This window comes from Asparagus officinalis, chromosome 3, assembly GCF_001876935.1.
Source record: "Asparagus officinalis chromosome 3, Aspof.V1, whole genome shotgun sequence".
NCBI classification, from domain to species: domain Eukaryota; kingdom Viridiplantae; phylum Streptophyta; class Magnoliopsida; order Asparagales; family Asparagaceae; genus Asparagus; species Asparagus officinalis.
In genome coordinates this window covers 13,005,360-13,019,874 of record NC_033796.1, presented here as the reverse complement: position 1 = coordinate 13,019,874, position 14,515 = coordinate 13,005,360, and the positions used below count along the sequence as shown (strand labels likewise).

The following is a 14,515-nucleotide window of genomic DNA, read 5'->3' as shown; positions in this document are numbered from 1 at the left end:
GCCGGTCAGGGAAATCATGTGTTTCTTGATGATCAAGAAATCCAACGCAAAGAAGACTGAAAGCACCTGTGCCCAAGTGCTCGCTGTGGTGTTTCTTGATGATCAAGAAATCCAACGCAAAGAAGACTGAAAGCACCTGTGCCCAAGTGCTCGCTGTGGGGCCTGTTCAAGTAACCAGCCCTGAGTACAAAGAAGACTGAAAGCACCTGTGCCCAAGTGCTCGCTGTGGGGCCTGTTCAAGTAACCAGCCCTGAGTATGAGGAGAACACCAAATAGGGAACTAAAATTCGAGTTGATAATGCGACTAATTTAATGGTGCATTGTTTTGCACATTAGAAAGAAAAAAAATACTCGAATAAATATTTATTAAGAACTTAATGCAGATTATGGAGGGAATTGAATGCAAGATAAGGTGAAGCAATTTTAGAAAAGTTTACCTAAAAGAGTTGCAGGTTCACTAAATAAAAGGTTGATTTGCACCAGCCGGGAATCGAACCCGGGTCTGTACCGTGGCAGGGTACTATTCTACCACTAGACCACTGGTGCTCTGATGATTGCAAAACTCTTCATGCATAATAGATATGCAGATGACCTCTACGTACTCTCATATGATAGTTTGAGGAATCATCTATCAGGTAAAAACGATAGGATCAACTTTTATGTAGACAACGAGAGATCATAACATGACATCATAATACAGAGAACAACTAGCTGCGAACTCCAGTGAATGGTATCTTCAAAGAGTGTGTGACACTGGTTGTACCAAAAAAATATGGAAATGTGAACTTACAATTAGGAGTTTAAACTAAAGAGAAAAAAGAAAATTAAACCCAGAATCCAGATATGAGGTAACATAAGAAAGATAAAAGGAATAATAAACTAAAATTTGTAAAAAATCAAACACAGCTAACTGATCACTGTAGTCGAGGCTCAATTTTTTCATGAAGAGTCACTTTTGTATTCCTTGATTACTAATTACTTAATAAATTACAGAACGTCATAGAGTTGAAGGCAAACTAGATGAAATCAAAGGAACCCAATAACTTTAATTAAAAAAAGAGTAAAATCTTTTATGATGACCAAAAGTATCAATGTGGAAATGTGAGTTTTTGAAACCACATTAATTAAAAGCAACATTTAATCTAACTGCAGATTTAAAAATCTAGTAAAATTTGTTCTCACTTAAAAAATAATAAATTTCTCACCCAATAAATTAAATAAAATAATTATTAGAAAATGATGAAAATCTGAATGGATACCTTTGAGGGGGTGAATCTTGCTGGAGGAAAATTAGCTTCGTCTTAGGAAAATTAATGGGGTTTCTTCTTAAAACTTTAAGGCAACTAGATCAAGCTAAGGGAAAACTATTATTTTAATATCATCAAAAAGGATAATCTTAAACCCTAATTTTCGATCCCAAAGATTTTAATGTTAGATCTAAACCAAAACTTGAGATCTAAAACCATATAGCCATGATTAATTCAAAGAGATTAACAATAATCAAAAGAGCGGAAGCTTATACCTGAATCCATGGATAAACCTTGAGATGAGTTTTGGATCTTCTAACCTTAGGGTTTCTCTAAATCCGAATTTCTCTAGCTAGATGGGGGTGTAGAGAATTAGAGAATGTTACCCTAGATTAGGGACCATAACCCCTTATTTATAGATGTTGTATTTTTGTAATTTAGCCCCTCAATAAATCACAATTACAACCTGGTATCTGCACATATAACCCCATGACTTATTTAAATACCCAATTAACCCAAATTAATTGATCACTTTAGTGGGTTATCCTGAAAGATAGCAATACACATTGATTAATCATATGTGCCCACAAATAGATTTATTAGATTAAATCCAACAATCTCCCACTTGGGCACCATATGATTCCTTAAATTGTGTATAACCTTATGAGCTCAAAAATTGCTATCACTGAAAAGGTATCTCCGAACAATCTCGTCCATTGACTATATCAATATAGGATCAAAGCGGCCTTCGTCACATTTATCGTGACTCGACCCATCAATGGTCACATATACCAATACAATCAAACGACATAGATCAATCATGGATGTGCAGCATGAAAATTACATGCAATATGATCAGTACATGTCTATTTTTAACTGGTCCTTCTTAGTGAGGTCAAAACCAAACATAATGTAACAGAGTGTCTTAACTGAATACTTTATTCTGATCAGACAATACAACCAAACATAAAGCACCACAAATACAAACTCCCACTAAAACATAATATCCTCAAATAATACCACACCCATATGAGCAGTATGCTCATGAAAGACCTTAGGTGGCAATCCCTTAGTAAGAGGATCAGCTATCATGGAGTTTGTCCCAATGTGCTCTATGGATATCTGTCCACTCTGTACCCTTTCTTTCACAACCAGGAACTTAATGTCAATATGTTTTGACTTAGTTGAGCTCCTGTTGTTATTGGAATACATTACTGCAGATTTATTGTCACAATATAACCTTAGTGGTCTTTCAACATTTTCCAAAATGCGCAGTCCCGTGACAAAATTTCGCAGCCATATTCCCTGATTGGATGCCTCATAGCAAGCTACAAATTCTGCTGCCATAGTGGAGGAAGCTACTAGTGTTTGTTTGACACTTTTCCATGATATAGCTCCTCCTGCTATCATATAAATATAGCCTGATGTAGACTTTTTGCTATCTTGGCATCCAGCAAAATCAGAATCCGAATACCCAATGACCTCTAATTTTTCTGATTTTCTGTATGTGAGCATGTAATCTTTTGTTTTCTGAAGATACCTCATAACCCTTTTGACTGCTATCCAATGATCCATACCAGGGTTGCTTAAGTATCTGCCTAACATCCCAACAATGTACGCAATATCCGGACGCGTACATACCTGAGCATACATTAGACTTCCTACAGCCGAAGCATAAGGAATCTTCTGCATTTCCTGAATTTCAAGGTTACCTTTAGGGCACTGATTGAGACTAAACTTGTCTCCTTTAGCAACAGGGGTGTCACCTGGTCTGCAATCTTGCATGCCAAACCTTTTAAGTACCTTATCGATATAGCTCTTTTGTGATAATCCAAGAATACCCCGAGAGCGATCTCGATGTATCTGGATCCCTAATATAAAAGAGGCGTCCCCAAGATCTTTCATCTCAAAATTCTTTGATAGAAATCTCTTGGTTTCGTGCAACATGCCTATATCATTAGTGGCAAGCAAGATGTCATCCACATACAGAACCAGAAAAATATACTTACTCCCACTGAACTTGTGATATACACAGTCATCAACAATGTTCATCTCAAAACCGAACGAGATAACTATTTGTTGAAACTTATGATACCATTGACGAGGAGCTTGCTTGAGTCCATAGATGGATTTCCTTAATTTGCAGACCATATTCTTTGGGTCTCCCGACACAAAGTTTTCTGGTTGCACCATATAGATCATCTCATCAATGTCTCCATTGAGAAATGCAGTCTTAACATCCATCTGATGTAACTCAAGATCATAATGAGCAACAAGTGCCATGATTATTCTGAAAGAGTCTTTCGATGAAACCGGAGAGAAAGTCTCTGTATAATCAATGCCTTCCTTTTGAGTATAGCCTTTAGCCACAAGACGTGCCTTATACCTCTCCACATTACCATTTGCATCCCGCTTGGTTTTAAAAATCCATTTACAACCAATTGGTTTTGCACCTTCTGGCAATGGGACAAGTTCCCAAACCTTATTGTCTTGCATAGACTTATACTCTTCATTCATGGCATCAATCCACTGTTGAGAGTTAGAACTTTTCATGGTCTGAGAGAAGTTGATTGGATCATCTTCCAACATTCCACTACTTTCCTCATGTTCTTGGAGAAATACAATATAATCATCCGGAATAGCATTTCTCCTTAAACTCGTGGATCTCCTTAATGACACTGGTTCTTGAGGTTGTTGAGTTTGTTCTTCTGGAACAGGGAGTTGTTCAACATTATCATCTTGAGGTTCCGGATTTACTTCTTGAGCAACAACATGTATAGAAACCTGAATATTGTCAAAAGTAACTGTATGGATTGGATCTGAAGCCAATTCCTCCTCAAAACTAATGTCTCTAATCTTATTTCTCCCCCCAAACTCAACATCCTCAAAGAATGTTGCTGTTCCCGTTTCAAAAATATTCCTTATAGTGGGATCATAAAACTTATAGCCCCTAGAGCGTTCAGAGTATCCAATAAAGTAGTTGCTAACTGTTTTAGAGTCCAATTTCTTTTCATTCGGCCTATAAGGCCTTGCCCCAGCTGGACATCCCTAAATATGTAAATGCTTTAAACTGGGCTTTCGACCAGTTCAAAGCTCATAAGGTGTTTTAGCAACTGCTTTACTTGGTACTCTATTCAGAATGTAAGCTGCTGTCTTAAGTGCTTCTCCCCAGAGTGACTCTGGTAAAGAAGAATGAGCAATCATACTTCTTACCATATCCTTAAGAGTTCTGTTTCGTCTTTCAGCTACACCATTCATGCTAGGTGAACCCGGCATAGTGTACTGTGGGATGGGACGATACCGTATTCCTCTAGGTATCTAGCAAATGGTCCTGGACGTTGTTCACCTGAACCATCATATCTACCGTAGTACTCACCACCACGATCAGATCTAACGGTTTTAATTCTTCTGTTGAGTTGATTCTCAACTTCAGCTTTATAGGCTTTGAACATGTCCAGAGACTCAGATTTTTCATGAATAAGATATAGGTGCCCATAACGTGAGTAATCGTCTATGAATGATATAAAATATTGTTGACCATTCCAAGATTCCGTAGGGAATGGCCCACAAATATCCGTATGTATCAATTCTAAGACATCCGAAGATCTGTTGGCACCTAATCTGTTCACTTTGGTCTGTTTTCCCTTGATACATTCAACACATACGTCGAAGTCCGAAAAATCAAGGGAATCCAAAATGCCATCAGACACAAGACGCTCAACTCTACCTTTTGAGATATGACCTAAGCGCTTATGCCATAATGTCGCCGAATTTTCCTTATTTAATTTACGCTTAGTACCATGTGATTCCACATGCAAGGATTCATTGTAAGAAGCAATTGTATCAAGCAAATATAGGTTGTCATAAATACTCAAGTAACCGGTTCCCACAACATTTGAATTAAAAGATAAACTGAATTGACTGTTTCCAAATGAACAAGAATAACCTGATTTGTCCAATACAGAAACAGAAACCAAATTCCGTCTAAAAGACGGTACTACAAAAGTATCTTTTAAATCCAAATAATAACCAGTTCCTAACAACAACCTAAAGTGCCCAATTGCTTCCACATCTACCGATTGTCCGTCGCCCACAAAGATGTGTCTTTCAACATCACTTGGCTTTCGGTAGCTCAGGCAACCCTGCATAGAAACACTTATGTGAGTAGTAGCACCAGAGTCTAACCACCAAGTGTTTCTAGGTACTGAAGCTAAATTAACCTCAGAACAGACCAAAGCAAGGAACGTACCCTTATTATCACGCCAGGCGTGATATTTTGTACAGTCCTTCTTTACATGTCCAGGCTTCTTACAGAAGAAACAACCCTGATTATCCTTATGTTGTTTCTTCTCAACTGGACCCTTAGCAGCTTCCTTATCATTCTTCCTTTTCTTGCCCTTATCCTTAGAGGCATAGGCCAAATGAGCACTTTCTGTCTTATCTTGCTTCAACCTGTCTTCTTCTTGCACACAGTATGAAATGAGCTCATTTAGAGTCCATTTCTCCTTTTGACAGTTATAACTGACCTTAAATTGGTTAAACTGTGCAGGAAGAGACAACAAAACCAGATGCACTAATAACTCGTCACAAAGATCGAGTTTAAGTGCCTTAAGCTTTGAAGCAATATGAGACATTTCCATAATGTACTCCCTGATATTTCCTTTGCCCTTATACTTCATTGAAATCAAGCGAGCTAAAAGCGTGCTTGTTTCTACCTTATCGTTTTTCGCAAAACGCTTCTCAATTTCGGCAAGGAAATCTTTAGCCTTAGTAATCCCTTCGGATTCTATGCCCCTGAAGGCTTCCGGAACGCCGCGCTTAATGATCATAAGACTCATGCGATTTGAACGCTCCCACTTCTCATGCTCCTTCTTTGCATCAGGAGTGCTATCCGCATTGAGAGGTTGGGGTTGTTCAGTTCTTAATGCATAGTCAAGATCCATGCAGCCAAGAACAATTAATATGTTCTCTTTCCAAACCTTGAAGTTTGTCCCATTTAGCATGGGAATTGAGTTGATGTTAGCAGAAATTGTTGCAGCAGATGCATTAGCTGAAATAAAACAAAAATGCTCACATCAATAACCATAATCAATAAAATTCAAATAATGACAATCCCCATCCAAGATACCGGCACAACATTAATATCAAGTCTTTGGACAGTAATATTAACTTGTAAGTGATACCTTGTTGCAATGATCAAACATTGACAATAACTCATGTCAAATAATGAAACTATCTTTGGATCGATTCATTATTCACATGTAAACCTTATAATTGTCACACGCTTATCATCGCAGATGTGTATACAGTCTAAATAAATATTAACCTTCCTTTGGGCCGATTAAATATTTACACGAAAGCATACACACAAACATCTCACATTCCTCATGAACAATCTACACAAGAGAGGTTACTTTGGCAACTTCTTGTTTCAATTAATCAATTGGAGTGAGAGACAACCTTAATACCTTAGTGTCATAATATTTGAATTAAATAATTGATTAAAAACCAAATTAGATTTAAATTAAAAAGTTTTAATTTAAATCAACTGAATTTCCAAAAACTTAATTGGGGTCTCACAGCTTAATTAGGGCCCATAACTTAATTGAATAAATTAAGTATACCAAAGTGGACCCATGAAAAGCCGAGGCTTAACCATAATGAACACGAAGTTCCCTTAACTTCGAACGCGAGGTTCGACTGTATTGAGTACGAGACTCACTTAAGCACGAACGCGAGGTTCGTCTGAAAATGAACGAACGCGAGGTTCGTTTGATAAAAGAACGCGAGGTTCAACTTGGGAACGAACGCGAGGTTCGTTTAAAAAATGAACGCGAGGTTCGACTGAAGTACGAACGCGAGGTTCGTCTGAAGTACGAACGCGAGGTTCGTCTGAAGTTCGAACGCGAGGCTCGACTGAAGCACGAACGCGAGGTTCGTCTGAAGTACGAACGCGAGGTTCGTCTGAAGTACGAACGCGAGGTTCGTCTGAAGTACGAACGCGAGGTTCGTCTGAAGTACGAACGCGAGGTTCGTCTGAAGTACGAACGCGAGGTTCGTCTGAAGTACGAACGCGAGGTTCGTCTGAAGTACGAACGCGAGGTTCGTCTGAAGAACGAACGCGAGGTTCGTTAAAAAAATTGAGCTTGACGCTCACCTGAGTTGAACGCGAGGTTCACCTTAGAACGAACGCGAGGTTCGTTAAAATTGAGCTTGACGGAGGATTGGTAGGAGAATTTGGAGGAAATAGACTATCAGAGGTGATCATTAACATGACAGTTTTGGTAGACCCGCCATCCTATTGAAGAGGATTGGTAGGAGAATTTGGAGGAAATGTACTATCAGAGGTGATCATTAACATGATAGTTTTGGTAGACCCGCCATCCTACTTGAAGAGGATTGGTGGGGGAATTTGGAGGAAAAGGACTATCAGAGGTGATCATTAACGTGATAGTTTTGGTGGACCCGCCATCCTACTTGAAGAGATTGGTAGGAGAATTTAGAGGAAATGGATGGACCCGCCATCCTATTGAGGAGGATTGGTGGGGAAATTTGGAGGAAAAGGACTATCAGAGGTGACGGTTAACGTGATAGTTTTGGTAGATTTTGTGGTTGACAGAGGTATTTTGTTGAACATGACAACTCAGAAAATTTGCTACTCATAATTCAATGAACTACAAATAAACCAACCCCCAGTCTTGAGCAAGTGCAGAGGGAAAAAGGGTAGACATGACACATCGCCTAACGGGCCACTATCTAATGAGATTGACTATCAGAGGTAATTGTTAACGTGATAGTTGTTAGACCTGCCATCCTAATAAAGAGGATTAGCTTCAATAGTCGTGGTATCTTCTTCTGACTGAGAAGATTGGGCTTGGTCTGATTGCTCAGGTGAAGGTTGGGCTTCGTCCGATTGCTCAGGTTGATCCTGCCTACTTTGTTCTTCAGCTTTGATCCTGGCAATAATATTTTGAGCCTGTTCACCTTGGGAGATTAGTTGTCTCCAAGAACGATATTCTGCAACTCCGATTCTGGCTAGGAGGTCGGTCTGCAAGTTGTGTCGACAGGTCTCTACTAAAGTAGACTGTGTCATTCCTGATGAACACCGGAGAGCCATGGTTCGGAACCTCTTGACGAAGGCTTTGACGGACTCCCTCTTCTTCTGCTTAGTGGCAAGAAGGGTATGGATGGAGACTTCTGTATCCTCTTCAAAAAATCTTGACAGGAAGAGTCTCTCTAAATCTGCCCACCTTTGGATACATCCGGCAGGTAGTTTCCTGAACCATTCAAAGGCAACTCCCTTGAGGGTGCCAATGAATAATCGAGCCAGTATGGCGTCGTTTGATATCACATTCCCAGTCTGTGACTTGAAATGATAGATATGTTGGTTCGGTGATCCCGTGCCGTCAAAAGTTTGTAGCGTCGGGACTTCGAACTTTGGAGGATAAGGGGCTGCATCTCATTCGGCAGGATAGGGTCTAACAGCTCCCTCTTCTTGGAGCTCGCTTCTGTTGGCCATGGCATTGAGGCGGGCTTCCAATTCTTCCATTTTGATCGATTGAGGATTCTGCTCATTCTCGGTCTCTCTTCCTTCATCAAAGGAAGATTCCAGGTTGTGGGCTTCTTGGTCAGAAGCTGTGTCATCAACTATTTTTCCCTTCCCTTTGCTTGTGTGAGGTCGGGATGAAGACGTTTTTCCTCTCCGGGAGGATTCTTGCCTGGGTGGCGAATCTGTCTTCTGAGATTTGGTCGTATCTGCGACTATTTGAGTCAATAGGGCCATGAGTTCATTGATGGCCTCTTGCTGAGATTTGAGCATGGCCTCCTGCTCATCAAGTCTCTTCGCGAGATCTTCATGGCTTTCTGTCATATAGGCGGAGCTCTCATGTTCAACAAAAGAGCTTGATGATTGGGACTCTGCAATGGCCGAGTGTTCATCATCGGAATTGGTTCCTTTGGCTAACCTCCGATAGTTGACAGGGAGAATGGCTCCTGTTCGCGTCCGAGTGTGTCGGTAAACTCCTTCAAACTCGTTAGCGATTTCTCTGACGGTCGGCGAACGACTTGTCTCTGAGTCATCGGAATTAGGACTTAAGGCTTTCCCTTTTCCGATCACATTGATAGTGACCTCAGGATATTCAGTCTCTGGAGACTTCTTCCTGTGAGAACGTCGTCGTTGGTTGGGCAAAGCAACGTTCGTAAATTGTGGGCCGCATATAAGCAGCATTGGCGTTCCGAGAGGACCGTAGGAATCAGCTGTTCACATTGGAATGAACGAATGATTTGTTGCATCGGTCTTTCTCTCGATATGAACTCACTCAAATCTATTATGAAGATTCGAAGAGAATTACTCACTGATTGTGAGGTTTGAATTGGAACCCCCAGTCTATGATTGGATAGGACTGGCTCTTGGTGAACATGAATCTAGTTTAGATGCCTTGGATCCATGAACTTTTTATATCCGCCCCTCGATTTAATCGCGCTACGCAGAGTATTCGGGGGTCTCGCTGCAGTCGTGTTTGGTATTGGATTTGGAACTTAGGACGCGAGGGTCGCGTTTGGCTCTTGAGACGCGAAGGTCGCGTTTGGCACTTGAGACGCAAAGGTCGCGTTAGGCACTTGAAACGTGAAGGTCGCGTTTGGCACTTGAAACGCGAGGTCCGCATTTTGGTTTGGCAACATGAGGGAGCTCCACGATATATACCAGGCTCTGTATTGGATTTCGTCAACTGAACGCATGCCTGAGCTTCAGGTTTTGCTGATGAAACGCATATTTGAGAGTTGCGTTTATTTTGTGGAACGCACCCCTGAGGGTTGCGTTCATTTTGTGGAACGCACCCCTGAGGGTTGCGCTCAGTCTTCTTCACACAGAGCCTATGTTTGGGCTCATAGACGCGAGACTTGCATTCTGAAACAGAAACGCAGAGCGCATGGTTGCGTTTAGGCTTACGAACGCGAGGCTCGCGTTGGTTGGAGGATCGATTTTCTCGAAGTTGTACTTGTCGTCGAGATCTTCTTCTTCGTCGAGCGGCGTTCTTGTTGGCCTGTTTTAAGGTCTCTGCAGCGATGTCGTCGACAGAGTTGGTCGCTGTTATGGGCCTTTCGTGACCCGAGAAACGTCGCTTTGGCATGAACGCAGAGCCTTCAACTCGGTGGACGAGTTTGGCCGAAGCTGAGCCCACTCCTTCGGAGGAGGGGCTGTTCGAGCATTCTTGGTTGAAGGAGAAGGCTTCCTTCGGCATAGGAGCAACAATTGGAGCTTTAGTCTCCTTGGAGACTTTGTGGATCTTGCGCATAGCCTTGGGGCTAAGGGATCCGGATGAGAGGGCCTCCTCAAACTTGGCTTGATCAAACTCTACCACGAGAGTTTCGACGGTTGTTCCAGTGAGATGAACGTCGGATTGCGCCACCACTTCTTCGTCAGAGAAGCTTTTCCCCAGCGGAGTCGCCATCTTTTGTTTGTAAAAAATTTGCAGTAAAAGAAATGAAAGAAAATTGATTTGTATTCCTTTAATCTCAGTTACAATTGGATTTCCTGATTACAAAAGAGAGGAGAATGATCTGGATTCTCCCCTTTGTTTAATTCTGGGTTCTTCACGGTGGCGATGAGATGCCTCCCTCGAATGCTCGCGTCGAGTTTGCTTCTCGTTGACGATCCGGCGTCTTGTTTCACTGGAGCGTGGTCTTCTCCTCACGATTTGACGTTATGGAGAACTCTGAACGAGTTTGAAACTCTATGAAAGAGTTGATTTAACCGAAATCGGTTATAAGCCAAGGATGAAGAAGATCTTGTTGCCGATCTCAAAAGCTCCAGAAATGCTCTAAGGATCCTGTTGACGAGCCAAGAAGTTCCAATAGACTGCACCCGAAAGATCCAACCTTGATCTGATTATCAATAATCCGATCCTTAACTCTGTTGAGTTTGTCGTTATTTATAGGGGATTAAGGGGTGTAACCACCTCCTTAATTCGCTCCTAAGTGGGGCTAATGGGATGTAACCGCCCCTTAAATCACTCCTGAGTGGAGTTGTGATCCCCTCAGATCGTGGGAAACAGTTTTGAAACCGTTCAGCTCGTGTTTGAACGAGTCAAAAGCTCAGACGCAGCAATTTGGAAGCTGCGTTTGCAGCGGATGAAAGCTGCGTTTGGCAGCGATATAGAGCTGCGTTGGGCAGCGCTTGGAGCTGCGTTGAGCAGCGTCGGGCGACGAATAGAGCTGCGTTGTGCAGCGATATTGAGCTGCGTTGTGCAGCGATGTTGAGCTGCGTCGGGCAGCGATGTTGAGCTGCGTCGGGCAGCGATGTTGAGCTGCGTCCAGTGGTGATTTAAGCTGCCTTTGCAACTTTTGGAGCTGCATTTGAGCTGCGTTCGTGGCTATGAACGTGGCGCATATTGATGCTGGTACGTGGGGAGGACTTCCACGTCTTGGTTTGAAGAGACCATTGATTTGTAGTCTCTTTCTGTCGAAGCGTTGCAAAGATCATTGTCTTGTAATCTTCGTCTTGGCTCCTTGAGAATATGAGAGTTGTCAGATTGTAACTCCCGATGTTGATTGTGAAGGCTGTTGAAGTAGAGCTTCCATCATTATCGTGAAGGTCGTCAGATTGTAACCTTCAGTGATCTACGTGAAAGTCTTCAAATTGTAGCCTTCTGGAAGTCGTCAGATTGTAACTTCTATCATCGGTGTTTAATGGGGATCAGCTATCTATTGTGATTTTAAGACAGCCTACAGTGATATTTTGTACAGTCCTTCTTTACATGTCCAGGCTTCTTACAGAAGAAACAACCCTGATTATCCTTATGTTGTTTCTTCTTAATTGGACCCTTAGCAGCTTCCTTATCATTCTTCCTTTTCTTGCCCTTATCCTTAGAGGCATAGGCCAAATGAGCACTTTCTGTCTTATCTTGCTTCAACCTGTCTTCTTCTTGCACACAGTATGAAATGAGCTCATCTAGAGTCCATTTCTCCTTTTGACAGTTATAACTGACTTTAAATTGATTAAACTGTGCAGGAAGAGACAACAGAACCAGATGCACTAATAACTCATCACAAAGATCGAGTTTAAGTGCCTTAAGTTTTGAAGCAATATGAGACATTTCCATAATGTACTCCCTGATATTTCCTTTACCCTTATACTTCATTGAAATTAAGCGAGCTAAAAACGTGCTTGTTTCTACCTTATCGTTTTTAGCAAAACGCTTCTCAATTTCGGTAAGGAAATCTTTAGCCTTAGTAATCCCTTCGGATTCTATGCCCCTGAAGGCTTCCGGAACGCCGCGCTTAATGATCATAAGACTCATGCGATTTGAACGCTCCCACTTCTCATGCTCCTTCTTTGCATCAGGAGTGCTTTCCGCATTGAGAGGTTGGGGTTGTTCAGTTCTTAATGCATAGTCAAGATCCATGCAGGCAAGAACAATTAATATGTTCTCTTTCCAAACCTTGAAGTTTGTCCCATTTAGCATGGGAATTGAGTTGATGTTAGTAGAAATTATTGCAGCAGATGCATTAGATGAAATAAAACAAAAAAAATGCTCACATCAATAACCATAATCAATAAAATTTAAATAATGACAATCCCCATCCAAGATATCGGGCACAACATTAATATCAAGTCTTTGGACAGTAATATTAACTTGTAAGTGATACCTTGTTGCAATGATCAAACATTGACAATAACTCATGTCAAATAATGAAACTATCTTTGGATCGATTCATTATTCACATGTAAACCTTATAATTGTCATACGCTTATCATCGCAGATGTGTATACAGTCTAAATAAATATTAACCTTCCTTTGGGCCGATTAAATATTTACACGAAAGCATACACACAAACATCTCACATTCCTCATGAACAATCTACACAAGAGGTTACTTTGGCAACTTCTTATTTCAGTTAATCAATTGGAGTGAGAGACAACCTTAATTCCTTAGTGTCATAATATTTGAATTAAATAATTAATTAAAAACCAGATTAGATTTAAATTAAAAGGTTTTAATTTAAATCAACTAAATTTCCAAAAACTTAATTGGGGTCTCACAGCTTAATTAGGGCCCATAACTTAATTGAATAAATTAAGTATACCAAAGTGGACCCATGAAAAGCTGAGGCTTAACCATAGTGAACACGAAGTTCGCTTAACTTCGAACGCGAGGTTCGACTGTATTGAGTACGAGACTCACTTAAGCACGAACGCGAGGTTCGTCTGAAAATGAACGAACGCGAGGTTCGTTTGATAAAAGAACGCGAGGTTCAACTTGGGAACGAACGCGAGGTTCGTTTAAAAATGAACACGAGGTTCGTCGAAGCACGAACGCGAGGTTCGTCTGAAGCACGAACGCGAGGTTCGTCTGAAATGAACGCGAGGTTCAACTTAAGTTGAGCGCGAGGCTCAGCTGAGAACTGAACGCGAGGTTCACCTTAGAACGAACGCGAGGTTCATTAAAATTGAGCTTGACGCTCACCTGAGTTGAACGCGAGGTTCACCTTAGAACGAACGCGAGGTTCGTTAAAATTGAGCTTGACGCTCACCTGAGTTGAACGCGAGGTTCACCTTAGAACTGAGCGTGAGGCTCACCTTAGAAGGAACGTGAAGTTCGTTGAGTGCAAGGCTCACTTGATAACGAACGCGAAGTTCGTTTGAACGCGAAGTTCGGTTAAAATTGAACGAACGCGAGGTTCGTTTGAAGCTTTCAGCTTCGCCAAAATTTGAGGTAACCACCTCCTTAATGTTCGCCATGTTTTCACGTACGAACCCTTAGGATTTCAAACTGAAACCGCCGCCATTAAATCAAAAAACAGATCTAGAATCGAAAAAAGAGTTTTCTTGATCCAGATCCAAGAAAAAAACCGCCAAAAAATCTAAAAAAATCCAAAAAATTCAAAAAAAGAGATAGCCTTTTTATAAGACTCCTTTTACACAACAAAAGGAAAATTTACAACTCTTGAGAAACAAACGCAGGATCGTTGTTTGGATCGCTGCTTGTGTGTGATCTTTGCCTGTGCCGGGAGCGCTTTGACTCGTGGACCACCAAATCACAGATTCTGATTGAATCGTGAGGGGTTTAATGATTCTTCCTTCGTTTATCGAAGTAAGAATTTGAAACGATATCTTATCAAAGTAAGATAGTCGTTCTTCTTGAAATCAAGTCAAAGCTCGAATCTCAAGGGATTGCCGGAAGCTCAGCACCTCTGCTCTCTCTGCTCTGGATTGCTCTGAAGTGCTCAAAATGATCAGCCCCCCTCAAAAATGGCCTTCGGGGGG

General features: G+C 41.3%; 1 non-coding gene across 1 annotated transcript; it reads right to left on the bottom strand.

Moving 5' to 3' along the window:
* On the bottom strand, positions 476-546 carry TRNAG-GCC. Its single transcript has one exon. It is a non-coding gene; the product is annotated as a tRNA-Gly (tRNA).